This window comes from Crocuta crocuta, unplaced genomic scaffold (genome assembly GCF_008692635.1).
Source record: "Crocuta crocuta isolate KB4526 unplaced genomic scaffold, BGI_CrCroc_1.0 scaffold77, whole genome shotgun sequence".
Taxonomy (NCBI): domain Eukaryota; kingdom Metazoa; phylum Chordata; class Mammalia; order Carnivora; family Hyaenidae; genus Crocuta; species Crocuta crocuta.
The window spans coordinates 3,218,668-3,246,217 of NW_027532172.1; the positions used below are offsets into that span (position 1 = coordinate 3,218,668).

General features: G+C 47.4%; 1 protein-coding gene across 2 annotated transcripts in view; it reads left to right on the forward strand.

The window, feature by feature from the left end:
- The first annotated feature begins 54 nt into the window (after window positions 1-54).
- LARS2 (leucyl-tRNA synthetase 2, mitochondrial) overlaps window positions 55-27,550 on the forward strand; it is a 236,287-nt gene continuing 208,791 nt past the window's right edge. For both annotated transcript variants that reach the window (XM_077776920.1, XM_077776921.1), the window contains exons 1-2: window positions 55-425; window positions 14,605-14,659. The gene's annotated coding sequence lies outside the window, so the exon portion shown is untranslated. The remainder of the gene's footprint in view (window positions 426-14,604; window positions 14,660-27,550) is intronic.

Here is a 27,550-nt window from a genome sequence, read left to right on the forward strand (position 1 = left end):
CCGCCTTCCGCATTAGTGCGCGCGCCAAGCAGGGCGGGAAGAAGAACCCGGAAGGGGAGTCTTCGGGCTGGGACAGGAGTTTTCCCTGTCAGTCTGTCCAGCCCTGCCGGCCATCTTATAACGGATTTTCCCCTATCAGTGCCGCCCTTGCCATCAAACGCTAGGTTTATTTTCCCCTCCACGTGATGCTGTGGGGAGGTGGGCCTTGCTTTGACCAAGGAAATGTGGGAGAAGTGACACCGTGCGGGTTCCGGGCCCAGTATCTAGGCAGCTGCGTCCTGCTGTAAAGAAGCTCCAGATAGATTACTGGATGAGAAGCCACATGGGGAAGGACAGGACACGCAGAGGAGCCCGAGGTACCAGACTCCTTCAGAGTGAAGCCTTCTGGGACCTTCCCACCCCACCGAGCCACCATCTGGATGCGGGTGAGTGAGCGACCCTGGCTTGTGCCACATGAAGCAGAAGAACACAGATCAGCTTTAACCCTGCCCGTATTCACAGAACCCAGAGCATCGCGAAAAATCTAGTTTGTGGTCATAAGCGGTGATGCTTTGGGGGGGTGGTGTGTTCTTCATCCAGCAGTAAGTAACTGAACGTTTACCATATGGTTTTGGCAGCTATATTTAAGGGGGTTTTACTCCAATTTTCTAAAATAGATTGTTTTAAAGAATTGCTTTTAAGTTTACTTATTTATTTTGAGAGAGAGACAGAGCACGAGTGGGGGATAGGCAGAGAGAGAAGGAGACACAGAGTCTGAAGCAGGCTCCAGGCTCTGAGCTGTCAGCACAGAGCCCTATGTGGGGTTGAATCCACGAACTGTGAGGTCATGACCTGAGCTGAAGTCAGATGCTTAATCCACTGAGCCACCCAGGCCCCCTAAAATAGATTTTTGATCATAAATAGGAGTGGAAATTTATTAAGTGATTTGTTTCTGCCTTTATTGAAATGGTCATGTGATTCCTTCTCTTCTTTAAGTCCAGTCATCTTTAATTTGCTATGATTTTTTTTGTGGTTTTTCAGCAGAGGTCTTACACATCTTTCATTAAGTTTATTCCTAAATATTTTGTTTTTCTGATACTTATAAATGGTGTCCTAAAATTATTTGTTTTCCAATTATTTGTGACAGCATATACAAATACAATTTTTTAAAATGTTTACTTATTTTTGAGAGAGAGAGAGAGAGAGAGAGAGAGAGCGCGAACGCATGTAAGCACGGGAGAGGCAGACAGAGGATCCAAAGTGGGCTTTGTGCTGACAAGCAGGGAGACTGATGGGGAGCTTGAACTCCGGAATTGTGAGATTGTGATCTGAGCCAAAGTCAGATGCTTTAACCTACTGAGCCACCCAGGTGCCTCCAAATAAAATTGATTCTTTAAAAAAAATTTTTTTAATGTTTTATTTATTTCTGAGAGAGAGAGAGAGAGAGAGACAGACAGACAGCGAATCTGAAAGAGGCTCCAGGCTCTGAGCTGGCTGTCAGCACACAGCCTGACATGGGGCTCAAACCCACGAACCATGAGATCATGACCTGAGCCGAAGTCCGACGCTCAACCGACTGAGCCACACAGGCGCCTCTAAAATTGATTCTTATATACTGACCTTGCATTCTGTGGCTTTGCTAAGCTCACTTATACATTTTAGTAATATTTCGACGATTCCTTAGGATTTTCTATGTACATAATCATATTGTCTACACCTAGAAGTGGCTTTATGCGTTTTCTTGCTTTACTGAAGTTGCTATGACTTCTAAAACAATGATGAATAGAACTAGTAAAAGTTAATATCCTTGCCTTGTTCTTGCTCCTAGAGGGAAAATACTTCTTTTTCATCACTAAGTACCATGTAAACTTTAGGTTTTTCATGGATGCCCTTATCAAGTCGAGAAAGTTGCCTTCTAGTCATAATTTGCTGAAAGTTTTTGTTATGAATGGATATTGAATTTTGTCAAGTAGTTTTTCTTCATTAATGAGACAATCACATATCTCTTCTCTTTTATTCTGTTAATGGGGTGAATTATTACAATGTGATTGGCAGCTTCTAAGATGGTCTCCAGAAGACCCCCCCTCCTCTTGGTCCTTGTGTTTTTGTGTAATTCCCTCTCCTGAGAATGGCCTGGACTTCGTGATTCTCTTATAATGAATACACTGCAGGAGAGGTGGGAGCAGGGGGCCGCTGAGATTAGGTTATAAGAAGACCGGGGCTTCCATCCTGGGTGGATTCTCTCACTTACCTGCTCTGAGGAAGGCCAGCTGCCATATTGTGAGCTAACTGTGGAGACGTCCACATGGCATGGAATGGAGGGGGGCCTTTGGCCAATAAAAGAAAAAGAACTGAGGGCTTGAGTCCAACAGCCCATAAGGACTTGAACCTTGCTAATAACCACATGGGTGATTTTTGGAAGCAAATCCTTTCCCAGATATTCAGATGAGACTACCATCTTGTCTAATCCCTTGACTGTAGCCTCAACAGAGACCCTGTGCCAGAGAACCCACTTAAAGAGCATCTGGATTCTGCACCCACAGACATAATGAGAAACTAAAGGTTCATTGCCAAATTTTGGGGGTGATTTCTTTATACAGCAGTAGATAACTAATATATTCATTGATTACTTTTTGAATGTGAAATAAATCTTGCATTCCTGGGCTAAACTCCACTTGGCCATGATACCTTTTCCTTTTATATTTTGTTGGATTTCATTTAGTAATATTTTGTTAAGGATTTTTGTGTCTAGGCTCATGAGGGATATGGTCTGTATTTCTTTGGTAATGTCTTGGTCAGCTTTTGAGATTAGAACCACGCTAGCCTCGTGAAATGAAATCTCTCCTCCTCTGTTTTTTGAAAGAGTTTATGTAAGATTAATATTATTCCTTCCTTAAATGTTTGCTAGAATTCACCAGTAAGCCTGCAGGTTTCTCCTAAGAAGCCTTTTTTCCTCCTAATTATAAATTCAATGATCTTATAGATATACGACTATACAGATTTCGTTTTTTCTTGCTTTCTTTTTTGATGTTTTTTTCTTTCTTTCTCTTTTTAAAAATGTTTAAAAATGTTTTATTTCTTTCTGAGAGAGAGAGAGAGAGAGAGAGACAGCATGAGCAGGGGAGGGTCAGAGAGAGAGGGAGACACAGAATCCAAAGCAGGCTTCAGGCTCTGAGCCGGCAGTCAGCACAAAGCCCAACGCGGGACTGGAACCCACGAGCCGTGAGATCATGACCTGAGCCCAAGTCAGCTGCTTAACCGACTGAGCCACCCAGGCGCCCCTGTTTTATTTATTTCTGAGAGAGAGAGAGAGAGAGATCAGGGGAGGGTCAGAGAGAGAGGGATATACAGAATCTGAATCAGCCTTCAGGCTCTGAGCTGTCANCATGAGCAGGGGAGGGTCAGAGAGAGAGGGAGACACAGAATCCAAAGCAGGCTTCAGGCTCTGAGCCGGCAGTCAGCACAAAGCCCAACGCGGGACTGGAACCCACGAGCCGTGAGATCATGACCTGAGCCCAAGTCAGCTGCTTAACCGACTGAGCCACCCAGGCGCCCCTGTTTTATTTATTTCTGAGAGAGAGAGAGAGAGAGAGAGAGAGATCAGGGGAGGGTCAGAGAGAGAGGGATATACAGAATCTGAAACAGCCTTCAGGCTCTGAGCTAGCTGTCAGCACAGAGCCCGACGCGGGACTTGAACCCACGAACCGTGAGATAATGACCTGAGCCGGCTGGATGCTTAACCAACTGAGCCATCCAGGCACCCCTACAGATTTTGTTTTTTCTTAGGTCGCTTTTCCCCTTCTCCAGCTTTAAAGATCGGAAACAAAAATGCATGGCCTGACTGTCAAAAGAAGAGGAACCATGGCATAGTAAGAGTTCCTAAAGCTGCTTCGCACGACAGGACTATGCGATTTAAAAGGAACACGTTGGGTAGAAATGCATTCGTAGAGAAGAGTTCAAGAGACCAAGAAAAGGGTGGGAAAAGGCTGCCTGGATGAGAGAATTCTGTTGGAACAGAAGAGTAGGAAAGTTTTAGGGGTTTTTGGGTACTAGAGAGTGGAGAGCAGAGACTTCACTAAGTTTTTAGGGCCTAAGTTGGATTCCCTGGTATCTGTGAGAGAGACATGCATTCAGATTAGTATTTGTGTCTGCATCGAGCTGAAGTTTGATGGCCCTTTGGGGACACCACCAGGAGTGCTTGGGACACAGGGCAGGAGGGATGAGTGCTTTGTAAGCATTATGATTCCTTTGCTCTAACTTCCTGAACTTCATTAAAGTGACCTTTTCCCCTGAACTTCTATAAAATAACCTACATACTTTGCTCCACTTGCTTCATAATATATTGCATCAAAGCTTAGGGACACACGAGAAGCACCTGTTAGTGTGCTCATGGAGTCTTTGGGTCAAGAATTTGAACAGGACGTAGTAAGGGCAAGTGGTCTCTGCCCCAGTTCTCTCCAGCACCCCCTTTTCTCTGCCCTCTGTGCCTTCCACGCTCTGTCGGTTGAAAGTCTCTTAACTTCTTTCACACACTCTGCATATCTCTTGCCGAGGCCCTTTCTCCACACACGTGCTTCCCAGCCTCAACTGTTCTTCTCATATCTCCTTGGCTGATCAGCTCCCACTTTCTTTTGGGGGCCAGTTAGATGGGGTCCTCCCTGCCCTTCTGCACCTGTTTTAACCGCCCTTCCTCTGGGCTCCCGTCATTCTCTGTGCTTCTCCATCATAGAACACATCACGTGCAACTTCCTGAGTCTAATGTCTGACTCCCCAGCCAGGGTGCTGGCTCCGTGAAGCCGGAGATGGCCTCTGTCTGTTCAAGGGCTGTCCCCAGCACCTGGCACGGGGCTCAGTTATTTGTTGAATGCATTAATGGACAAGGCAGGCATTGTTATTTCCATTTTACAGAGGTGAAAACTGGGTGGAACAGAGTAAGAGCCAGTCCAAGTCATGGCCAGGTTCTTGACAAAGCTGAGTCTCAGTCACATCACGTCACACCCAACACTCTCATGCATCCTAGAAACAGATCAACAAGCAGGTTTATGGAGACGCCCTCCCCGCCCCAGCCCCCAGCTTTGGGGATTGGTACTCTGCCAGCTGTGTCCACTGTCTTTCCAGCCTGGACACGCCAGGCAGCTGGGGCCATGGTTGAAAAAGCCCTGGCTACTAACTGATTTTTATCCGTTTGCCCATGAACCAGCCAGCAGGAGTTTGTGCCGTGAACTTGTCTTGGTGATCGCAGCCAGAGAGACGCAAGTTCTATTCCCATGATTAAGGGTCCTTTACAACTAACATATTGATTGTAATTAGGAAATGATGCATATGGAGGGCGCTGCGGAAAGTGCCAGGATGTAGAGACAATAGGCTTTTGTGAGACGACGAGAGGGTGGCAATTCTATCTTCCCGTGTTGCCAGCGTTCTTTTTCTCCACACAGAGCAGTGACAAATTGTTTTCTTTTTCTTTTCTTCCCTTTGGAAGAAAGTACCCACAAAGTACTTAAATCAGGAATAAAACAAGCCTGACAGCCAGATAGCTGGGTCACTCTGTCTCTTTAGCAGTTGCCATTCATGGGGGTTGAGTCAGTACCATTGTACCCCTGGACCCCAGACTGGACACTTCCAGATGCCTGGCTCTGAGGCAGGGGATGCTGGGAGGGGAGGCAGGGCTGGACCGGCCCTGGGCCTGTGAGGCAGTAACCAAGCAACAGGGCACCCAGGGCCATGTGGCAGGCTGGCAGGCAGAACTGAAGACTGCAGCCCCTCAAGGCAGAGTAAGAGCAAGGTCCTGAGACAGAGCCAGAGAAATAGGAAGAAAAAAGCACTGGGTTACTAGAAGTGNCGGTTTATGGAGACGCCCTCCCCCCCCCCAGCCCCCAGCTTTGGGGATTGGTACTCTGCCAGCTGTGTCCACTGTCTTTCCAGCCTGGACACGCCAGGCAGCTGGGGCCATGGTTGAAAAAGCCCTGGCTACTAACTGATTTTTATCCGTTTGCCCATGAACCAGCCAGCAGGAGTTTGTGCCGTGAACTTGTCTTGGTGATCGCAGCCAGAGAGACGCAAGTTCTATTCCCATGATTAAGGGTCCTTTACAACTAACATATTGATTGTAATTAGGAAATGATGCATATGGAGGGCGCTGCGGAAAGTGCCAGGATGTAGAGACAATAGGCTTTTGTGAGACGAGGAGAGGGTGGCAATTCTATCTTCCCGTGTTGCCAGCGTTCTTTTTCTCCACACAGAGCAGTGACAAATTGTTTTCTTTTTCTTTTCTTCCCTTTGGAAGAAAGTACCCACAAAGTACTTAAATCAGGAATAAAACAAGCCTGACAGCCAGATAGCTGGGTCACTCTGTCTCTTTAGCAGTTGCCATTCATGGGGGTTGAGTCAGTACCATTGTACCCCTGGACCCCAGACTGGACACTTCCAGATGCCTGGCTCTGAGGCAGGGGATGCTGGGAGGGGAGGCAGGGCTGGACCGGCCCTGGGCCTGTGAGGCAGTAACCAAGCAACAGGGCACCCAGGGCCATGTGGCAGGCTGGCAGGCAGAACTGAAGACTGCAGCCCCTCAAGGCAGAGTAAGAGCAAGGTCCTGAGACAGAGCCAGAGAAATAGGAAGAAAAAAGCACTGGGTTACTAGAAGTGAGAAATCCAGATGGGAATGGGAGTTTCTGAATTCCATAGCAACCAAACAAGGAACTATCCTCGATACAGAAGCCAGATCGTAGCCCACAGAGGAGCTGCCCATACACTTCCTTTTAAGGATGAAACCGTTTTAATACTTGGTAAATAACACACAGGAGCACTTAACAAACCAGGCTATACAAGTGGCCGTTAAGCATATGAAATAGGTCTCAAATTTTTTAGTCATCAACAAAATGAAATCGAAACCGCAGTGAAAAACCATTTCATGCCACTGGCTGGCTCGCCTCAGAATGGCGCCACCTGCTGGAAGGAAGGCAAAATGGTAGAACCACTTTGGAAAATTGTTTGATGGTTATTTTTTTCCTAATTTTTAAAAACGTTTTATTTATTTCTGAGAGAGAGAGACAGCGTGAGCAGGGGAGGGTCAGAGAGAGAGGGAGACACAGAATCTGAAACAGGCTCCAGGCACTGAGCTAGCTGTCAGCACAGAGCCCCATGTGGGACTTGAACCCACGAACCATGAGATCATGACCTGAGCTGAAGTCAGCTGCCCAACCGACTGAGCCACCGAGGCACCCCTGACAGGTTCTCATAAAGTTAAATGCATCGACAACTACCCTGTGATTCAATAGATCCATTCTCAGACATAACCCTCCCCCCTGAAAAAGAAAACATGTCCACAAAACAATTTGTATATGATTGTTCATAAACAATTTTATTTATAAAGCCCCAAACTGAAAACAACCCAAATGTCCATCAACTTGAAAACAAATAAATTTTCCATATCATGAAGTACATTTAGCAATTTAAAAGAAAGAGCTAATGGCATATGCGATAGAGAGAATGAATCTCACAGGCATTATGCTAAGCAAAAGAATCTACAGTGATTACTATGAAATTCAAGGCCAGTCCAAAAGGAACCTGTGGGGATGGAAATCGGAATGTGGCTGGGGATGGAGAAGGTGACTGGGAGGACATGAGGGAACTTCCCGGGATGATGAAAATGTTCTATGTCTTGTTTTGGGTGGTGGATCCTAGAGTATAGACAGTTGTCAATTAAATCTATTAAGCCAATCATTGCACCTTGCTGTGTGCAAATTATACCTCTGTTAAAAGAAAGTCTTGGGCAAGATGGAGCCTCCAGGTCTAGGATGACATGCACAAGGCTCACCTACTGCTACTTCCGTCTCTCCTCCCATGGCAGACATTATTAATCGATTTTAGCATTCTGTGCCCTGGGGCTTTGGTGAACTTCAAAATATGTCACAGCATGGCTCTGTGAGCTGCCACTATCCACCCATCTGTTAGGAGTCAAAGCCAATGGAATGATATTGCTGCTCCTGTGACCCTTGACTTGTTTCTCTGGTTTGGGGAGGCCTGGGGACATGAACTTTTTCTTTTTTTTTTTTTTAAATAAAAATGTTAATCCCATTACAGAAAGGGTCATGACAATTCATATTGCACTTTCCTAATCCCAGTGCTAGTACCATGGAATGAATGTATTTCCTTCTGTTGTCATAGGTATAAATCTGACGTACAAGTGTGGGTCCTGGTTATCGCTCTTCCATGTGTTTTTCTTGGTTACTAATTGCTTTCATCACTTTTTAGTTTTTTACATGGTGGCCCCATTCTCTGAGGCACTGCACTGTCATTTGCTGACCCTTTCCTATGGTGGCAGCCACACTTCTTCCCTTTTCTTTCGTACATTTTGGGAGTTAGGTTTTGGGTTTTGGACTGTAGTAAACCTTCGCTGAGTGCCTCCTACACGTAGGCACTGTGTTCAGCATTTTACGTATATTTTATTTCATCTTTACAACCACTGTTTGGGATAGGCACTAACTATGCTTCACAGATAGGGAAACTAAGGCACAGAGACATTAGGGAATTCATACAGGGCTACATTGCTGGTAAGTGGCAGGGTTTGGACTGAACGAGGTACCTAGTCTTTGAGAGTAGCAAGCAGGAAAGCCAACGTGCTCCTTTCTGGAGAGGAAGGGGCCGCAGGGGGAGGGTCTGGGGGAAGCTGCTTCTCTGGCCTACTGTCGCCAGCCGGAGCAGCCCATGCCCCACCTATCTGCTCCCAGCTGGCTCTCTTCAACACCCAGAGAATGGCTTGATTTGTTATCGGGATGCATTCTATGCTAATTCACTCCAGTGATTCTTATGGGCCACTGGGTGGCTTGAGGTTAACTCAGCAATCCAGAAGTTTCCATCAAAGAGGCAGATGTCCGGAATGTCCCACCCTCATTGTCTTCCAGTACATGGTTCTCTGCTCAAGCCTTAGGGGCAGAACTGTGGGTGCTGTCAAGTATTATGTAATTATTGGAGGAGATTCAAGCTTGGTTTTTTGTTTTGTTTTGTTTTTAACTAAGCCCGGGCATTGGTTGCTCATGGGGACTCCTGTGGCCTCTTTCTTAGCAAAGAAAGCACTGTGAGTAGCTGGGTGGCTTATTCTGAGGTCTTCTCTCTCACTATATATGCAACAGTCTAGTAATGTTGATCTCCCGTGCCTGGCATGCGGGAAATGACTTAGCGTATGGTAAGCACTTAGCTGGTTAACTGGTAGTTTCCTTGTTCCGCGCAGAGGAAAGGGCTGCTGCCCGACATACCAGGCTCTTTATTTTCAGCAAAACTTCAACTTTTCCATCAAAATACTTGCTGGGACACCTGGGTGGGTGTCTAACTTCGTCTAACTTCGGCTCAGGTCATGATCTCATGGTTTGTGGGTTCGAGCCCTGTGTCAAGCTCTGTGCTGACAGCTAGCTCAGAGCCTGGAGCCTTCCTGGGTTCTGTGTCTCCCTCTCTCTCTGCCCCTCTCCCACTTGTGCTTTGCCTCTCTCTCTCTCTCTCAAATAAACATTAAAAAAAATGCTTGCTGATTAGCGCTTCTAGATCACCTTTCCAATTAGCAGTGGAAGACACTAGCCCACCAGATGCTTACAGTCAAACAATTTTCAGGGTCTGGTGGACTCTTTTAGGAGTATTGCCCAACCTCTCCCCCTTCTCTGAAACCTGCCCCCGGCTGTCTACCTGTGGGCTGGACACTATGGACTCAGGTGTCCACTCTGCCCATGTCCCCTCTGGCCAGGGCTGCTGGGCCACAAGGGTTACTCATATAACCAAACGCTGTAAAATCTAGTGGCTTAAATGACTGTTTCTTATCACTCACTAGTCTGTGGGCTGAACTGGGCTCAGCTGAGCAGTTCCTACTTAGAGTCTCTCACACAGTTTCTGTCAGACGGTGACTGGGGTCCTCCAGATGGCCGGCGCTCACTGCCAGTGGTTGGTTCCGGCTGCTGGCTGGGGGCTCGACTACAGCTGTCAATCAGCGTGCCTACACGTGGCTTCTCCACATGACATGGGGCTCCTCATGACACGGGAGCCGGGTTCTAAGGGCAGGTATCTCCGAAGTAGACTTTGCAAGAGCCTCAGTCGTGGGTGCTTCAAGGCTTCTTCTGATCTAAGGGCATGAATACTGGGAGGCATGGCCATTGGTGGCAGTAGGGACATTTCGGGGAAGCCAGCTACCCCATCATAAGGTTCAATATTCCCCAGTGACATTGCCATAAACTGTTCTCTGTGCCTGGTAACATACCACCTACCTACCTATTTTCTCATTTCATCCTTATAATGGTCTTTGGAACCCCCACCTTCAAGATGAGGAAACTAGTCACAGACCACATTCAGGAACGTGGCCAGGGGCCCTTTCACTCCACGGCCGGTTCTCTCTGCCTCATGGTTTGTGAGAAAGAACCAGAGCGCTGCAGTCTGTTGAAACCCTGCCTGCGTTCCTGGCATGAGGCCGGGTCCCCAGAGGAGGCTATACATGAAACCCAGGTCTTTGCTTTGAGAACGCACCAGAAGAAAGGATTGCTTCGGGTCCACCTCCCTGGTATGGTGCGCACAGGACTTGAGAAACGCAAACGCGTTCTCACTTACTGACTGTGCAAGACGGGCAGAATTCTCTCCTCCAGCAGCTGTCTTCGAGAAGGGGAGTGTGAAACCAAGCACCCTGGAACAGCTTCCCAGCCGCCCGCCCTCACCGCAGCCACGCTCGGCATCCATGCTTTGCTGGCGTGCAGCGCATCTGCGGTCAGAGCAGGATCCCCACAGAGGAGCAGGCCCGGAATTCATCTTTTCCACCGTCACAGCCTAGATCAGCTCCAGCCCGTCCTGTCTGAGCACACAGCTGCCCACACCGACACAGGCAGCATCAATTAAACACCCCTAAAAATACCCTTCACGGAGGAGCTCGTGAGAACGAATTGCCACGACAAAAGTGNGAGGGAATCCTGGAGCCTGCAAGCTTCCTCTTTCAGTCTCCCCTCTCAGCTGCTGGTCCAGCACTTTACAGTTTATAAAGCCCCTTTCGCACAGCCCCCCTCACATGATACTCGCCAAGGTCTCTGGATCTTCTTATTATTCTTATTTTACAGGAAAGGAGAAACAAGTGGGAAGAGGGAAGGTAAGTGGCTCGAGGAAAGGTAGTGAGTAAAGGGCAAAGCTAGGACCTGAATGATGGTCTTCAGACCCCAAAGGCCCTCCTTTCTGCTCTCCTGCGGTCCCAGCGTCGTTACAGACACTGGAGACGTTCCCTGCACTTGAGCGCCCCCCGTGGTCCCCCGAGGAACTGCACGGAGCCACCCTGGTCTGTCCTCCATCAGCCCCTGGGTGGGGGGAGGGAGGTAGTGTCCGGGGTCTCCTGGATGGGGCCACTTGGAGAACGGGAACCACCCCAGCCGGGGCGCTCCAGCCCCTCAGGTCCTCGGCTGTGTGTTGCACAGCACAAGCTGTAACCGTGAAACTTAATTCTTTTTCTTCCCACCTTAATGAAAAAAAAAAGTCCCAGCTAAATATAATGAGGATGCCCTTTGGCACATCTCTCCGATCCTGCAGGTGACTCATAGACCTCACGCAAGATACCCAGGGATCTAGTAGGTGCCATGTAGTTAAAAATACCCACTGGAAGGTGCTGGAAGGTGTCACAGATGGACCTAATGAGCTCGCCCGGCTTCTCCAGACTTGTGGGAGCATGGGCTGAGCGAGGCTGGCAGCGGGTGGGTTTATGCCAGATTTTCTCTGGGCCTCTGGCCTGGTTATCAAAGCAGGTTACCAATCTTCCAAACACCTGTAGAGCCGACTGGGCAGAAATGCTGACAAGAGGTCAGAGCTGCAAGGAGCCAGCCTGTTTCCACCCACAAGTTCTGTTCTCCAGAGTCCTCTGCATCTGACAGCCACAGAGACGTTGCCTTAGACCGGGGTTTACTGGAGGGCACCCTTGGGGAGCCCCTGAGGGGGCAGGGGAGCCGGGGTGGGGCAGGGAGGAAGCTGGCTAAACATGAGGGTTCCTCTGAAGTCTTGTCTCAGTGGAACTTGGAGGCATGAATTTCTCCACCCCGAGCTAAAGCCTTTGGCCTCTACACACCCTATGGGTCACTGAGCTGCGGGCCGCCCTCAGGGGAGGGCAGAGCCTCCCAGGCTTTTCCGGCTGAGGTGGTTCCTCTGGAGAAGAAACACCAGTTGCTGACACTCACGGGACCTGGGGGACAGGGGCACTGGCCAGGTAAAGAGCAGCTCGGTGGGACACCAGCTGCCTCTACTGAGGTGCCATTTCTTATCTGCCTTGGAAATCAAATTGATCAAAGCATCTGAAGTCAAGTCCTTGGCTCATGGCAAAGCGTTATTTTCTATCCGTGCCAAGGGCAGGAGGAAGCCAATTATGGTATCAACTCATTTATCTTTCATCTGGCTTTATGGCTGATTTTCCGTACATGGGGCCATCCCTACGGCAGAGGAAGAAGTAAAATCGCAAACATTAGCGACTCCCCTACGCCCTCACCTGCTCAGCTCCCACTGTCCACACCCCGTCTCTCAGGGCTCGTGCCCAAGACAGCTCACTTGCTCCACACTTCAGGTTGGCCTGGTTCTTACTTCACAACTGCCGTGGCTGCATCAAAGGTCTGCCCAACAGCATGAGCCTTCCCCGTGACCAGGCTCCACACTCACCCCTGGCTGTCATCTCTGAGAAGTCCCTCTTTGCACTGTAGCCCCCACCGGCCCATCCCGTGGCATAGCTGACAGCAGTAACCACAGCCCACCTTGCATTAGGGTCCCTGGTGTAAGCTTGGGAGTGGAGAGGGTGCGCTGCCAAGCATTGTGCTAAGTAGAATGTGTGTGAGAGCACGCATTTAGCAGAGCACACTTGCATCAGTTGAAATGAGCTTGGTCTTTAGTGACTTTCTGAGTTTCAAGCAGCTTAAAGAGCATGGGAGAATCAGAGGCATCTGGGTGGTCAGTTGAGCGTCCGACTTAGGCTCAGGTCATGATCTTGCAGTTCGTGAGTTCGAGCCCCGCATCGTGCTCTGTGCTGATGGCTTAGAGCCTGGAGCCTGCTTCGTATTCTCTGTCTCCCTTTCTGCCCCTCACCTGCTGACATACATGCCCCTCTCTCTCTCTCAAAAATAAAGAAACATTAAAAAAAGAATAAGGAAGAATCACTTCTCTACAGAACGAGGAAATCCAGAGGTCAGTTCAAACCAGTGTCAGCCACTGCATTCGAATTTGAAGCCAGATTCCTTCAAGGTAGTACCGCCTCCTCTTCTGAGTTCCCAAGAGTACCATTCTGATCCTCCGTGACCCACGGAATAAGTCATAGAAACAGTAGGGGAATAGGGAGGGGAAAAAGAGCTAAAACACATACATGCAAGGAGACGTGGGTGGCCACTGCAGCCTTTGTTGCTGTCGACCACATTAACACAGCCTTACTTGGTGTCTTTGACATCCTTCCTCTAATACCTGTTCCATGTGCCCTTTTCTCTGTAGCAGCATCTCAACTGGACAGAGTTCTTGACCCAGTGAACGAGGTGCCCCAAACTGCGACTTTTGAGGAAGCTGAGTCCTTGTGGTCTTGCTTGAGTGGGGTTGTTGAAGTCTTCTATTAACTTTATTTATTTTTTTTAATACTGGGCCTGACTTAACCAGGTGTTACCCTCCCTGTCATGTAGGCGGTATTGCTCCCAGGCCTGTTATTTATATAACAGCACCTGTCACTGCAGCCTACTGCTAACCCTCTTTATGCCTCGTCACCAAGTGGCACGAAGGCATTGACATGGACAGGTGGCAGCCTCAATCCTCAATACAATGACCCTGTTCTCTTCTTTCTTGGACGTTAACCCTCAAAGCCAAGAGATGAGTCACAGAAATAACATATCCATCCCAGGATCCCAACAGGAAACTGAGTTCAACTCCCTTGATTTAGGAAAAGAAGAGACGTTGGTGGGGGACCAGTTATAGAGGGAAGGTAGGGTTAGGGGACCTGAGGCAGAATGTCAAGGCACACAGAGACTAACACAACAGAAGGCAGATCCCACCCCTTGGCTTGAAGGGATTGGGGGTGGGGGAGAGTATGCCTGAGCCCAGTGGGGGTGGGGCTGAGGTGGGATTGCTGCGCAGCCGCCATATTATGGGAAAAAGTAGCCCCGGGCAGAGACAACACCAAAGCTTGGAGAGAGTGGGAAAGAAACACCCTATGCCCTCTTTCTTCTGGCTTCCACTGACCTGCTTGTGTTGTTTCCTTGGCTGATCCAGAGCCTATCCGGCATGGGGGGCTGAGAGAGAGAGTCTGAAGGGCTTCTGCAGGGCAGGAAGTGGGAGAGTGGGTCTGAGAAAATAAATACAGAACAAACACACACAGGAAATAAAAGCATTTGCAAGTGGGCAGTTAGGTGTTGTAGCAAGAGATGCCGCCCCACTTCTACCCACCTGGTTGCCCAGAGCCAGGTATTCTGCCTGTGCGTCACCCATCCCCATACATGGCTTTCTAGCTCAAAGCATAGACTCAATCAATAGGACAGCAACCCAACCTTGCAAGGGAGGTTTTCTCCAGCCAACACTGTCATTGAGCCTTCATTAAACGTTTTAACCTATAAGACCCGTGAATGCCCTGTTTTCCATCTTACATCCTTATCTCTTTCACTGTCACAGAAATTCCTGGCTGAGACGCGATGTGGCGTGGAATACCTCAGTGGGAGAGCATTCGGTAAGTCTACTGTTGATGTCACCGGAAGGAACATGGAAGGTAAATTCAAATCCAGAGTGGGCTTCTGTTACCTGAGGGCAAATCATTGCCCCCTTCAAGATGGCCGTTGACCAGTGTAAACAACCTGCCACTGGGTACCTGGCTATTCTGGTCAAGTAGGTGCTGTATCAAGTGCCCAGCAATGGTCTTTGCTGCTGGCATTGGGTGAACAGTAGTGGCGGCCTCCAGGTTAGCTTGGTGAGAGGGAGTCCCTGTTGTTGAGCTCAAGTATGGTCTCTGTTGGTGACAATATAGTCCCTTCGTTTGAGAGCCCAGTGGGGTGGCAGAGGCAACTGATACCGTTAGTGAGATTATCCATCTCTCTTTTGAAAGACTCCTCCTCCGAAGAGCCTTTTTCAGCTATTCACATGAGATACAATATCACCACACACCGCACCCATTCTAAGAGGCCCATTCCAACACTTCCCACCTAACAAATTTCCTTGACACCAATCCTCTAATGTTGTCCCTTCCCAGTGTTGGACCAGTCAGCCAAACCATTAGCCAGAGACCATGGATCAAGATGGATGCATTCCTCCGACCGTCTTTCCTTCCCGGAAAAGTAGATAACTTGAAGTTTTCTCCTCTGGGCACTTTCCTTCTTATTGTCCTTCAAAGCTACTTCTGAATGAGTCTGTAGAATTTCACAAAATAGAACGCCATCTGTAAGCAAACTTGACCTTCTTTCTTTTCAGTCAGTAGTCTCAGGAACTCCCTACGAAGCTGAAGCCGTAGGTGTGGGTTGAAGGAGAGGTGGCAGTTTAAGCAGGGAAGATACAGCTTGCTCACACACCCCATCAGTGGCTTCAGAACTGCTCATGTCCCATCTTATACGTACCACTTCCACATCCACTGTGCCTGCTTTTACAGCGTGGTGTAACAGATAATATCCAATTATTCATGGGAAGTCCAGATCTAATGATACTTGGTGCCTTTCGATCATGCATTCAGTCTCTTCTAAAGCGCAGAAGCAAGACAAGAATTGTTGCTCAAAAGACAAATCATTATCTGGAAGGAAGACGTGGTTCTTCTCTGAAACCTTTGGGCTTGGCTAGAATTATCCTGTTGTTTTATACTTTAAATAGCATCTCAGTCCACCATTCCCAGGGTGAGCAGTGTTGGATCTTCCTGGCCATTAGCTTAAGAGACACCAAACTTCTTATACACAGCTGGCATTAGCTGGAGAGCTCATTCTTGCCCTGGGCCTCACTCAGAGCTGGTAGCCTTTTGGGTTCCTTGGTTAATAAGTTGGAGAAATGCATCCCATCATAGCATATTTCCTCCTAAATAGAACAAAGGCCAGTGATTATTATGCCTTGTTCTTAGTGTTGGGTACCACTACTTGCCTTTCATCTCAAAGAAGCTGTTACATCCTTTCCCAGATGACTATATCCCCAGGAACTTGACCAAGGGGTCAGGACCTAGTACTTTTGTGGGATTTCTCTCCCACCTCTGGCATGCATGTGTCGGTAAAGACTCTGAAACCCTGTCTACCTCCTGTTTTTTAGATTCTAGAAGCACGACATTATTAGAGGAGCATATGAGGTCTTGCAGAATGGGAAAACAAGCAAGATCCCTGTAGACAAAATTATGTTCCAGAGCGAGGAAATTGACACGGCCCCGAGGCAAATGGTGAAGGTCTACTGCTGTCCCTGCCAAGTGAAAACAAACTGCTTCTGGTTTTTCTCTGTTTATTAGGATAGGGAGCATTTTTCCCCCCTAGACGAGTGGCTACAGTTCTAGAAACTATGTTTATTGGCTGATTAAAGACCTGTGTTTGAACAGTACTAACAGTTGGGGTCTGCTCCTAACTAAGCTTATGATACCTTGATTTCTTTTTTTTTTTTTTAAATATTTTTATTTATTTTTAGGAGGGAGAGAGNATCCAAGACCCATTTTTAAGTCTTCCTAAATTCTTTGTTAAGTTGGTGAGTTAAATGGGGGATATGATAGAACTCAGTACCCCTACATCTTCCACATCTTTGAATTTTTTAATATTAATTTTTAATCCACATTAACTAATTTTGTTAGTTAATCCATTAACTAATCCTCTCATGGATGTAGACTTGTCTTTTGGTTCATAATTTTGGAATGCAGGAGAAGCTCTGGGGCCTCCCTCATGGCCCTTACTAAAATGACCTTTCATCGAAGGTCAGAGAGTCAGTGTGGGGATTCTTCTTGATAAATACGGTTATTCCAACTATATAGTCACCAACTGGGAAATTAGCCATTATGTGCTAAGGATAGAAGTGTGTAAGATGTCAGCAGGCTGACTGTGGGGGCGTGGTGGGCAGGGGGCAGGGACTAGTTCTTTCTGGTTCCAAAGTACCATCCTGGAGTCCTGGGTCCCTCAGAGTAGAGGTCCAATTCTACTCAAATGTCCTGACGATTTCCCTTTTCCCAGAGCATAGTTACCCCGGGGAATGGCCACAGGGCCCTCTGGGAAAGTGGTGATTGCAAAGCATGTGGGGGAATTGAGCTTTGGATTTTGCCATGAAAGTAACGCCTTTAGGTGACATTGTCACAGGGCCTCAAGCAAGGCAGGAAGAGCCTCTTCAAACTGGGGAGGAAGAGGTACTTTCTGGCTTAGCACTTTTCTCACTAAACTGTCCAGTGCAACTGGAAGAAGCCGGTAATAAGGTATAAGACATAATGTACGTGCTTTTCTTTCTTCTTTTTTTAAATGTTTATTTTTGAGAGAGAGAGAGAGTCAGAGTGCGAGTGGGGTAGAGAGAGAGGAAGACACAGAAATTGAAGCAGGCTCCAGGAGCCTGACATGGGGCTCGAGCCCATGAACCGTGAGATCATGACCTGAGCTGAAGATGGACACTTAACTGACTCAGCCACCCAGGTGCCCCATATAATGTGCGTGCTTTTGATATTATCACATTATCAAGGGGCCTTGAGTCTTCTAAATAACTCAGATCTGGGAACTTCTCTGCTGCCTCAAGTTAAGCTCCAGTTGGCCAAACTAGAAGTTTGGAGTTCTAATGTCAAATAAAATTGTAGTTAGGTACCAGCCTATTTGAATCCATAGACCCCCACGATCACTTGGCTACTCCAGAAACCTCATTGGTCAGACTACCCTGAGTGCTACTCCAGCCTCTCTGCTGATCGCTGTAACCTTGAAGCATCTTCTAGTAGCTGGTGCCAGCTCTGTATCCCTTCAACCCCCACTGACATTATTAGGGAGCCCATTTTAATGCAGTCTCTCCCATTGGCACATCCAATTTTAGGTAAGAGCTACAGTGGCACCTCCCGAAGACTGATTCTTTCCTCACAAATGTAATTCTCAATACTTTGGCAAGGAGAGTATCTTCAGGGTCCTTTCAAGGTGCATAATTAGGGAATAAGGAAGCAGATCTTGTAGAATTAATCCAGTCCAACATTAATAGCCCTTCCCTCTACATCAGAGCTTCACAACCTTGGGTATACATTTTAATCAGCTGAGGAGCTCTGAAAAAATACTCATGGCTGGGCCACATCCACGGGGATTCTGACTTAATTGGTCCGGGGTGCAACCATGGCCTTGCTATTTTGAAAAGCACCTTGGATGATTGTAATGTGCAGCCAGGCTTGAGAGCTGCTGTCCTACATTATGCCATGGGACCTCAGAACTCCGTTTTCTGTTGGCTGTCAACGAATCCAGGATTAAGTCAACCAATCAATTACAAAGAGTAATTAGAACTGCAAGCGATTGCTCAAGATAGCCTGTCAAACACCAAATCTCTGGCCAGAGCACTGCTGTTTGACAAATGCAACCTATTTACAACCTATTTATGTTCCTCCCTCCCTGGTCTTGCATCTTCCGCGTTAATTTCCATGCACACCTCTCTGCTTTCCGGTGTAAATTGGCAACTTCTTGCAATTCTTTTGATGTAGATGGCTTTTCTTCCCAGGTTTGACCTCGTGGTTGGCCTCTTGTGAGTGTTGGGATCTGATTCTCCTTATAGGCCCCTAAGACAACCATGGGGGTGGCAGAGGGTGAAGGGGACTTGGAGAGATCTGGAGTTCCCCAACAAAGTCAGTTCTGCGGGTAAGGCATTCCAGGGCCTCAAAAGCAAGGCAGGGAGAGCTCCTATGTACAGGGAAGGGAGAGAACACTGTTCTGACAGGGCAGGGTAGTGGGGCTTGATGCTCCTCTTGTTCAGCTGTGCAGTGTAGCCGGTTTATCCCCACTGGCCCTGAATTCCTCACACTTTTCCTACCATTTGGTGGCAACGCAGTTAGATCCCTCTGAACTTTGCCTTCAGTGTGTTCTTCGGGGAGCCCCCAAGAAATAGCTGAGTTCACCATTTTTAAGACTCGTGGCTTGGCTGCCAGGTCTCGTTCCTTCATGCTGGCTGGCTCTTCAGCTCCATTCCTGGGTCAAATAGCCAAAGTCACATTCCTCCCCAAGGTTCTGTAGCTGGCAACGACTTCTGGTCCCAACGTCTGGGTAAGTCAGGTGTCTGATGGTGAAAAGCTGACCCTGACAAAGTCGAAAAGGTGTTTATTAAAAACACATGTCTATAGCTCCCAGAAGTGTCAGGAAGGCTAGAGAATCATGCTCAAGGCTAAACTTCCAGAATCACATTGCAGAATTGACCTGATAAGGACATCACCGCCTCCAGCACTCCAGGAATCCCCACCCACCACCAAGGCTACTTCTCCGTGTGCCCAGAGAAGTAGCCTTGCTTCTCTCTAGCAAGTAACCATATACCCATGGTTACTGACTCTGAAATCCAGATGCCTCTGCCACCATCTTGCAGATGGTTCCGGATATAGCCTCCTTCTTTGTATTGCTCGTTTCTGAAATCAAAGCTCGGACAGGTGAGTCTGAGAGTTTGCATAGAGCTTATGTGCCTGTGTCCCAGCAGCAGAGGCGGCCAGGGAACTGAGATTTCTGAGTTCTACCCTCCATGGGCAGAACTTATAAGGCTGGTATATGAGATTTATTTGAAGGCATTGGCTTATGTGATTGTGGGGGCGGGCAAGTCTGAAATCCATAGGGCAGTCCAGCAGACTGGAAACTTCGACGGGAGCTGGTACAGCAGTCTTGAGGCAGAAGTTTTTCTTCCTTGGGGAAACTTCAGTTTTGCTTTTAAGGACTTTCCATTGATCGGGTGAGAGGATCACTCACTTGTACTATCAAAGATAATCTCCTTTACTTACGGTCAACTGATGATGGACGTTAAGCACGTCTGTAAAATACCTCCACGATGACACTTCGGTTAGCGTTTGATAGAATAACTGGGAACTAGAGTCTAGCCAAATTGACACACAAAACTGTCACCACTGGTTATTCCCCCAAATTAGCAGCGGTGTTCAAAAGATACGGGAAAAAAAATAAAGGAAATAAGATACAATAAAAGCATGCCCCCCCAAAATGTGTCAGGTAGCCAAATGACATAGCAAATGTTGCAAACATACTCCATACTTGGCATTACAGAGGGGATGGTGATGATGAGAATTTACCACTACAATTACCATTTGTTGGTTCTTAGCATATTACTATTTCATTTAATCCTTACAGTAATTCTATAAAGTGGTTACGATCATCTCCATGTTATCAATAAGGAGTCAGAGGCTCAGTAGGGTCAGTTCATGGTCATAGTAAGATAAGGGGAGAGGTCCTCTCTGATGGATTCCAGGATCCATTGCTGTCTGCACTACCAGCCGCCTCTCTGACTGTCTTTTGGAGCCATGTGGGCATTTTAGCCAATCCTCAGTGTGTGCGCTAAGGAGGGGACGAAGGAAGCCGGTGAAAGCAGTGATGTTCGAGCTTTAACGCCCACGAGAATCACCTACAGTGAAAGCACAGGTTCCTGGGCCCCACCAACAGAGCCTGTGGGCTAGTGGGTCTGGAAGTTGGGCCTGAGGTTCTGCATTTTTTTTTTAAATGTTTTATTTATTTCTTAGGAGAGAGAGAGAGAGAGACAGCGTGAGCAGGGGAGGGTCAGAGAGAGAGGGAGTCACAGACTGAAACAGGCTCCAGGCTCTGAGCTGGCAGTTAGCACAGAGCCCGACGCGGGGCTCGAGCCCGCAAACCGCGAGATCATGACCTAAGCGAAAGTCGGACGCTTAACCGACTAAGCCACCCAGGCGCCCCAAGGTTCTGCATTTTTAACAAATTCCCAGATGCCGCTGATGCTGCTGGTCTGGGACCAAACTCTGAGTAGCACTGAGTTAAAGAAATCCACATGCACGGCAAGCATCTCTCTCCTGTGAAAACTTTAACAGCAACATCTATATATAGCAAGCTGACTGGCTTGGCATCTCTCTCTTGCCTAGGGCTGACAGTGAAATGATCAGAAGTCAATGGGGTATCAAGGAAGAGAAGAAGTAACAAAGGACAGCCTGTTAATCTCTTGTCAAAAAAGAGCTGGCTGTTAGAGAGAGAGAACTGGATTTCAGTTTTGTGAGCCCTTCCACAAGCCTGCAAACGCTCTGGCTTCTCGCTCTGACGGACCCCTGGGAAGAGCTGACATGGCGCCATTTTCCCCATGGAGGAAATTCAAGGCCGAAGTCGAGATCTTGAAGCATTGGAGAGGAAGGGCTCCGCACAAGTGGGGCCTGTGGCCATCTCCCTTGTACCAAATCCTGCCCAAGTACATGCTGGTCACAGTAAGGAGACCCCATTGCTCTCTCCCGGCAGCTTTCATCCGGTTTGGGATTTAAGACCTGGTCCTGAGAGGTACCAGAAGTGAGTAAGAATTCAGAAAATGAGAAATGAGTTCCAGTTCTATCACTTAACTTCTAAAACATCTCTGAGTCTCAATTTTGTCACCTGCGAAATGGGATGATGCAACTGCCTTACAGAGAAAGGTTTCAGGGAGTAGCTGTAATATTTTACATTGCTTTGCTGCCACATTTCCTTTGTTTTGTTGTTATGTGACTGATACTAAAATTGAGCACACGTTGTGGTCCTCTTTTCTCTGGAAGGATGAAGAGGGATCACTTCCAGGTCCCTTAAGGATTTGGAAAGTTGGGACTTGATCAGATACCTGGCTGAATACCAGACGAGAGAAGGAAAAAGGCTGAAGCAAAGATGAACTCATGGATGTTAATTATTTGAGAAGTGCCTAGGCGGGGGTGGTGAGAGCGAGGAGGAAGTGGGGCAATGGGGAAGAAAAGATGGAAAACCACATAGTGCAACTCGCTGTCACCGGATACTACTTCCTGACAGGCTGAGAAGGGACAGAGCAGGTAACCTAGCAGGCGCGTTTGTTCAGCACAGGGGACTTCTCCAAAAAATTGCAGGGGAGAGCTACCCTTTACAGTCACCCATGGAAGAGCGGAAGGAGTGCAGCTTCGTCTCTTTGGCTCTTTCCTATCACCTGTTCCCTTGGTCAGAGTTCACCTCATAGGGACTTGTCCTCGCCCGCATTTCTGTACTGCATCATCCGGCCCCGTGGTGGCCACCCCGGGGACCCTGTGGTGCTTCTAAGTCTGAAAGTAGAGGGTGACCCTGCATCAGTTAAATGGCCAAGGGATGTAGGGCTCTCATGGGCCCTGCTTGGGCTAGATGGCCAACCCAGGATGAGTCCCGCTTGAGCCAGTGATTAATAAGTACACAGGATGAGATTGCATAGGAAATGTGGCATGAGGATTCCAGAAGGAGGGCAGCGGGATCAGGACCACCTAAATAACAGGCCCATGTTTCAGTGGCGCCCAGAACCATCCCAGGCGCTCTGACAGGTGTGGGTCACAGCACAGTGGGGAACCCAGGCGTGCTGCGTACAGATCCCAGCCTGGAAAGTTCCAGTTCCGTTGTGTGATGCTACCATGTTTTACTCTCCGTCAGCTCCTTGGTGATATATCTACCAAGCTCTTCTCCCAGGGTGCTTCCCATTCTTTATGTGCCCTGTTCCTGCTCTCCTCATGTTAAAGGTCTAGGACTTACTTGCTCCCAGATTTCCTATTCCTCCACTTCGGTCCATTTCTCCATTTTATCCCAGAACCTTAGTGATAATATAAAACAAACACCCTAAGCCTTAGAGCCCGAGTTCCCACCAAGATTACATTTGGTGTTGGGACGCCTGGGTGACTCCGTTGGTTCAGTGTGTGACTCTGGATTTTAGCTCGGGTCATGGTCTCATGGTTCGTGGGATCGAGTCCTGCATTGGGCTCCATGCTGACAGCACAGGGCTGCTTGGGATTTTCTCTCTCTCCCTCTCCCTCTGCCCCTCCCCTGCTGATGCTCTGTCTCTCTCAAAATAAATAAATAAACGTTAAAAAATAAAGACCACATTTGGTGTCTACTTGGATTCTTCGCTGGGGTCATCTAGAGCCTACAAAATAATAATAATGCACCTGCCGAATCAGCAGAAGACAAGGAGGTTGAACTCATTAACTTCTCAAAATAGGCAGTTTCAGTGTGGATAGACTTAATGTTGTTGGTCTGTGAAAACACTCAAGGACTCGGAGAGAAGTCTCTTTAGATCTGAAAATTACAGGTATTGCAGTATAAATATGGCAGAAAGGACGCAAATCAGCATGTAGCACAATTGCATGTTTTTGCTCTAAATACGTACAAAGCTGAAGCTGCCTACTAGGTATTTTGCAACACACTCTGAACAATCCACCCACCTCCCTCATTGGAGAACCTCAGACGCGTGCAGCTGCAGCTCTTGAAACTGATGCTTCACTGTCCCAGGGAAGAACCCAGGCAGGTTTCCCTGAGCCACGTAATTCAATTCAGCTTGCTAAACATCCAAGTTTCTATGATGTGCGGAGCCCTGTGCCTGGTGCTCTGGCAGACAAAAAGCAGTGAGCTCCTGCCCTCTCTGCATGCACACTCTAGCTCATGCACTGTCACCAAGCATCCTCCAGAGCTTAAGATGGGCTTTGGAAGCAGACACACTTGGTTTAAAATCCTTAAACAGGTTAATCGTTACACACTAGTTTCTTGATTTGTATAAAGGGATAGAAATATCCTGTTGAGTTTTGAGATCATTGTGAAAATGGAATGAATGTTAATATATGGAAGTTACTTAGTAGAGTTGGTCGCACATGGTGTGTTCTTATTAATTGTTGTGATTAGTGTCCACCACAATCACCAGCCCCGTCTCTATGTAGCTCAAAGAACAGTGAGGGGTTAGGACTGGGATTTATGGGATTTTTTTTGTGGAAATGGGAAACTGATGCAGGCTTCAATCAGAGAGCTGCTGGGTTCACAGCATCTAATAAGCATAAGAGCAAAAAGTCCTTCTGAAGGTGTGGTGAGGAATCCATGAACTTCAATGATTGCCCCAACTAGATGTCCATTGCTTTGTCTTCCCAGAGAAGCACCCTCTCCCTTCTGGGAAAAGCCCCATCTCCCACTCTAACAAGGTGGTTTCACGGGGAGAGCCATGTTGAAATAAGACTTAAAACTCCCCTACTAGAGTGGAAGGTCTGAGTTGGGCCTCAGACCCAGACTGATGGGATTTTTGGCACCGGAAGGAGAGAGAGTTGGAGTCAGTCCCTAGAAGTGCAGCCGGAGGACAAGCCAACAGCACAGTCCCGTACACAAGGAGAAATGGTTTGGAGGGAATGCAGAGAGAGACAGAGACCAAAGGTGGAAACAGATATGTCACTGGTCACATTGTACTTGCATCCTGTCTGTAAGGGCAGCAGGTTGTCTGGGATAGATTATGGGGCTGGAGATTAAAAAACAAAACAAACAAAAGAGAGGCCTTGCATGGATCCATGACTAAAGATGGCATGTTGAACTTGATCAGCTGAACTCTGAGTGCATGAAGTCCTAAGGAAACTAATGAGTAGGAAGAACGTTTCCCATGTGAAATCTGTCTCTCCTCTTTATTTCCTCTACACCCCTCCCTCTTCACTTCACCCCAAAGACTTTCAAGCGTCCAGAGCCCCATCACTCCCCTCAAGCAATTTGCTCCTCTCTGAGCTCCAGAACGCTGACAGTAAGAGATCAGAATGAGCCATGTCCATGGAAGGCAGGTAAACGGGGGCGAGGACGACACGCTTATTTCACGAGTGTGCGGTTAGGACTGTGTTCGGGACGGTGCGGGCTGGTGGCGGTTACTTCCGGTGTGGCTCTTGCCGCTGCCGCATGCCAATGGGGAAAGGCTCCCTCCATCTCTCGTGTAAATGTGGGCCCTTCCGGTTTGGCTGGAAGCTAACGGATGTTCTCTGGCCCCTTTGCTGAGGATGATGGTGGGTGCTCCCATCCCATTCAACTCCCCACCCATGATAGCTGCAGCCGATTTCCCCACTGAGTCACCCAGGGGGCAAGCAACGTCACCAAGACAAGCGTTGACCTCGTTTCCCCCAGAGGCAAGTCCTATCTCAGTTTGAGGAAAGTCTGTTCCCGCCACAAGCGTGATGACTATACCCTGGCATAATTGTGACAAGGAGAATTTGACTTTTTCTGTCCCTGTAAGAGTTGCCAATGTGGCTGCAAATGGCCTCTCTCTCTCAGCCACCTGCGTGGGTGGTATTAGCTTGGGTCAGAGTCTCCTTGATTGCAGTTCACCGTGACCCAGTGGCTGATGCACAGGCCATGCACAATATGCATGCTTGCCCCCTTCAACCCTCCTCTTATTCATGGTGACATTGGCATTGATCCCGTTAGACAACTTCTTTTTCCCTCCCTCCTCTCTTCTATTTCTGGCCTCATCTTTGTAGTTTGACTGCTTCTTTGTGACATTTGTATATCCCTTAGAATTATGAAGTGGATGGACTCTTTGGTGCTGGATTCTTGAGAAATTCCTACCAGAGAAGAACAAGAAATTTCAAGTCTCCTCTCATCTTGACAAAGAGCTGTGGCTCTGTTTACATCAGTAGAGTTACAGTCAGAAAGTACTAAACAGCCCAGATTAATGCTCCAAAGAGCTTCTGTGTGGGTGGGCAAGGCAATTAAAAGCTAGGCATGTTCAAGTTTTTTAGAGGATGTCTAGGTGATAAAAATGCTGTCAACACATCCAAGGAGAATTCTGCCAGCTTTTGTCGGAACAGAATTCTCATGTCCACAAAGGAAGCTCTCATCTTTTCATCAAGCCTAGTGTCAAACTGGAGAAGAGCATCAGTGGGTGTGGGGACATGGGGGCGAGAGCAAAGATAGCAGGTGGCTTTGCGTGTTAGAGGACAGCCAGAGAGAGGCCCCTGCGAATCAGGATTCTGCTGCAGAGCTTTTAAAGACCGATCTCTGAATTTCTAGATGGAAAAAGAGATTAATTGCTTTAGGATGTCTCTAAACACCTCCTTCAAAAAATTTGAAGGATCCTCCAGCACTGTCTGGGTCTGCAGCTTGGAATTGCTCGTTGTCACTGCCCTCAATTTTCGTTGATCCTCTTTTAGGTACCAGGAATGTTGCCGTGGGCTTCATGCCTACCGTCTCACCATTCCCAATAGTAGGCGTTATTATCTCCATTTTGCAGGTAACAAGACTGAGTCTCACACAAGTGAAGAAGCATAACAAAAGGTACTCAGTTTCAGAGGCAGGATTCAAATCGTAGGACTGAGTATGACCTCTGAAGCCCACTGTGTTCCCACCCTGCCACTTGTGGGCGTCTATCCTCTGAGAAAGCGCTTTAGATTCAAAGACACAAATGGATGAAAAAGTAAAAGACTAGAAAGAGATATAGCATGCAAATGGCAACTGTAAGAGAGCTGGAGTGGCCATACAAGTATCAGACAAAACAGACTAAAACACACACATTACTAGAGTTAAATATGGATATCTTATAATGATAAAAGGGTCTAGCCATCAGGAAGACCTACCAATTATAATTATATATGCACCGAACAACAGAGCCCTAAAATAGTTGAAGCAAGAACCGACGAACTTGAAGGGAGAAATAGAACATTCAATAAGACTGCTTAGTAATTTCAATATTCCACTTTCTCTGTTTTATTTTCTTTCTTTATTGGTTAAGTAGGCTCCACACCCAACGTGGGGCTCAAACCCATGATTCTGAGATCAAGAGTCATGTGTTCTACTGACTGAGCCAGCCAGGCACCCCTCAGTACTCCACTTTCAGTACTGGATGGAACAAGTAGGCAGAAGACCAAGGAAGATAAAAAGACTTGGACAACACCGTGAACCACCAGATTTAACAGCTTCTCCGGAAGGCTCCACTCAGAATGTACCTTGTTCTCAAGTACATGCGGAACACCCCCCAGGATAGACCACATGCTAATTTATAAAGCAGATCTTGATCAATTTAATTTTTTTAAATGTTTATGTAGTTGAGAGAGAGAGAGAGAGAGAGAGACAGAGCATGAGCAGGGGAGAGGCAGAGAGAGAGGGAGACACAGAATCTGAAGCAGACTCCAGGCTTTGAGCTGTCAGCACAGAGCCCGATGTGGGGCTTGAACCCATGAAATGTTAGATCGTGGTCTGAGCCGAAGTCAGATGCTTAACTGACTGAGCCACCCAGGCGCCCCAAGCCTTGATCAATTTAAAAGCATGAAACCATACAAAGTACATTCTCCAGCCGCAATGCAATCAAATTCAAAGTCAGTAAGAAAGAAATCAACAGAAAGTTGGGAAGTTCACAAATACGGGGAAATTAAACTTCCACATCGGTTTCCTGAGTAACCAATGGGGAAAAAGAAGAAATCACAGGGGAAATGAGAAAATACTTTGAGCTGAATGAAAACAAAACCCTGACATCCCCACACTGATGAGATAAGCTAAAGCAGTGCTTATGGAGATATTTACAGCTATAAATGCCCACATTAAAAAAAAGAAGAAGAAATCACAAATCAATAGCTTAACCTTCAATCTTAGGAAATTAGAATAACAAAAGCAAACTGTATCAGAAGCAAACCAAAGGAAGACAGTAAGGATTAGAACAAAAATCAAGAATACAATGGAGGGTAGAAAAACAAAACTCATATTTTATAAGTAGTAAA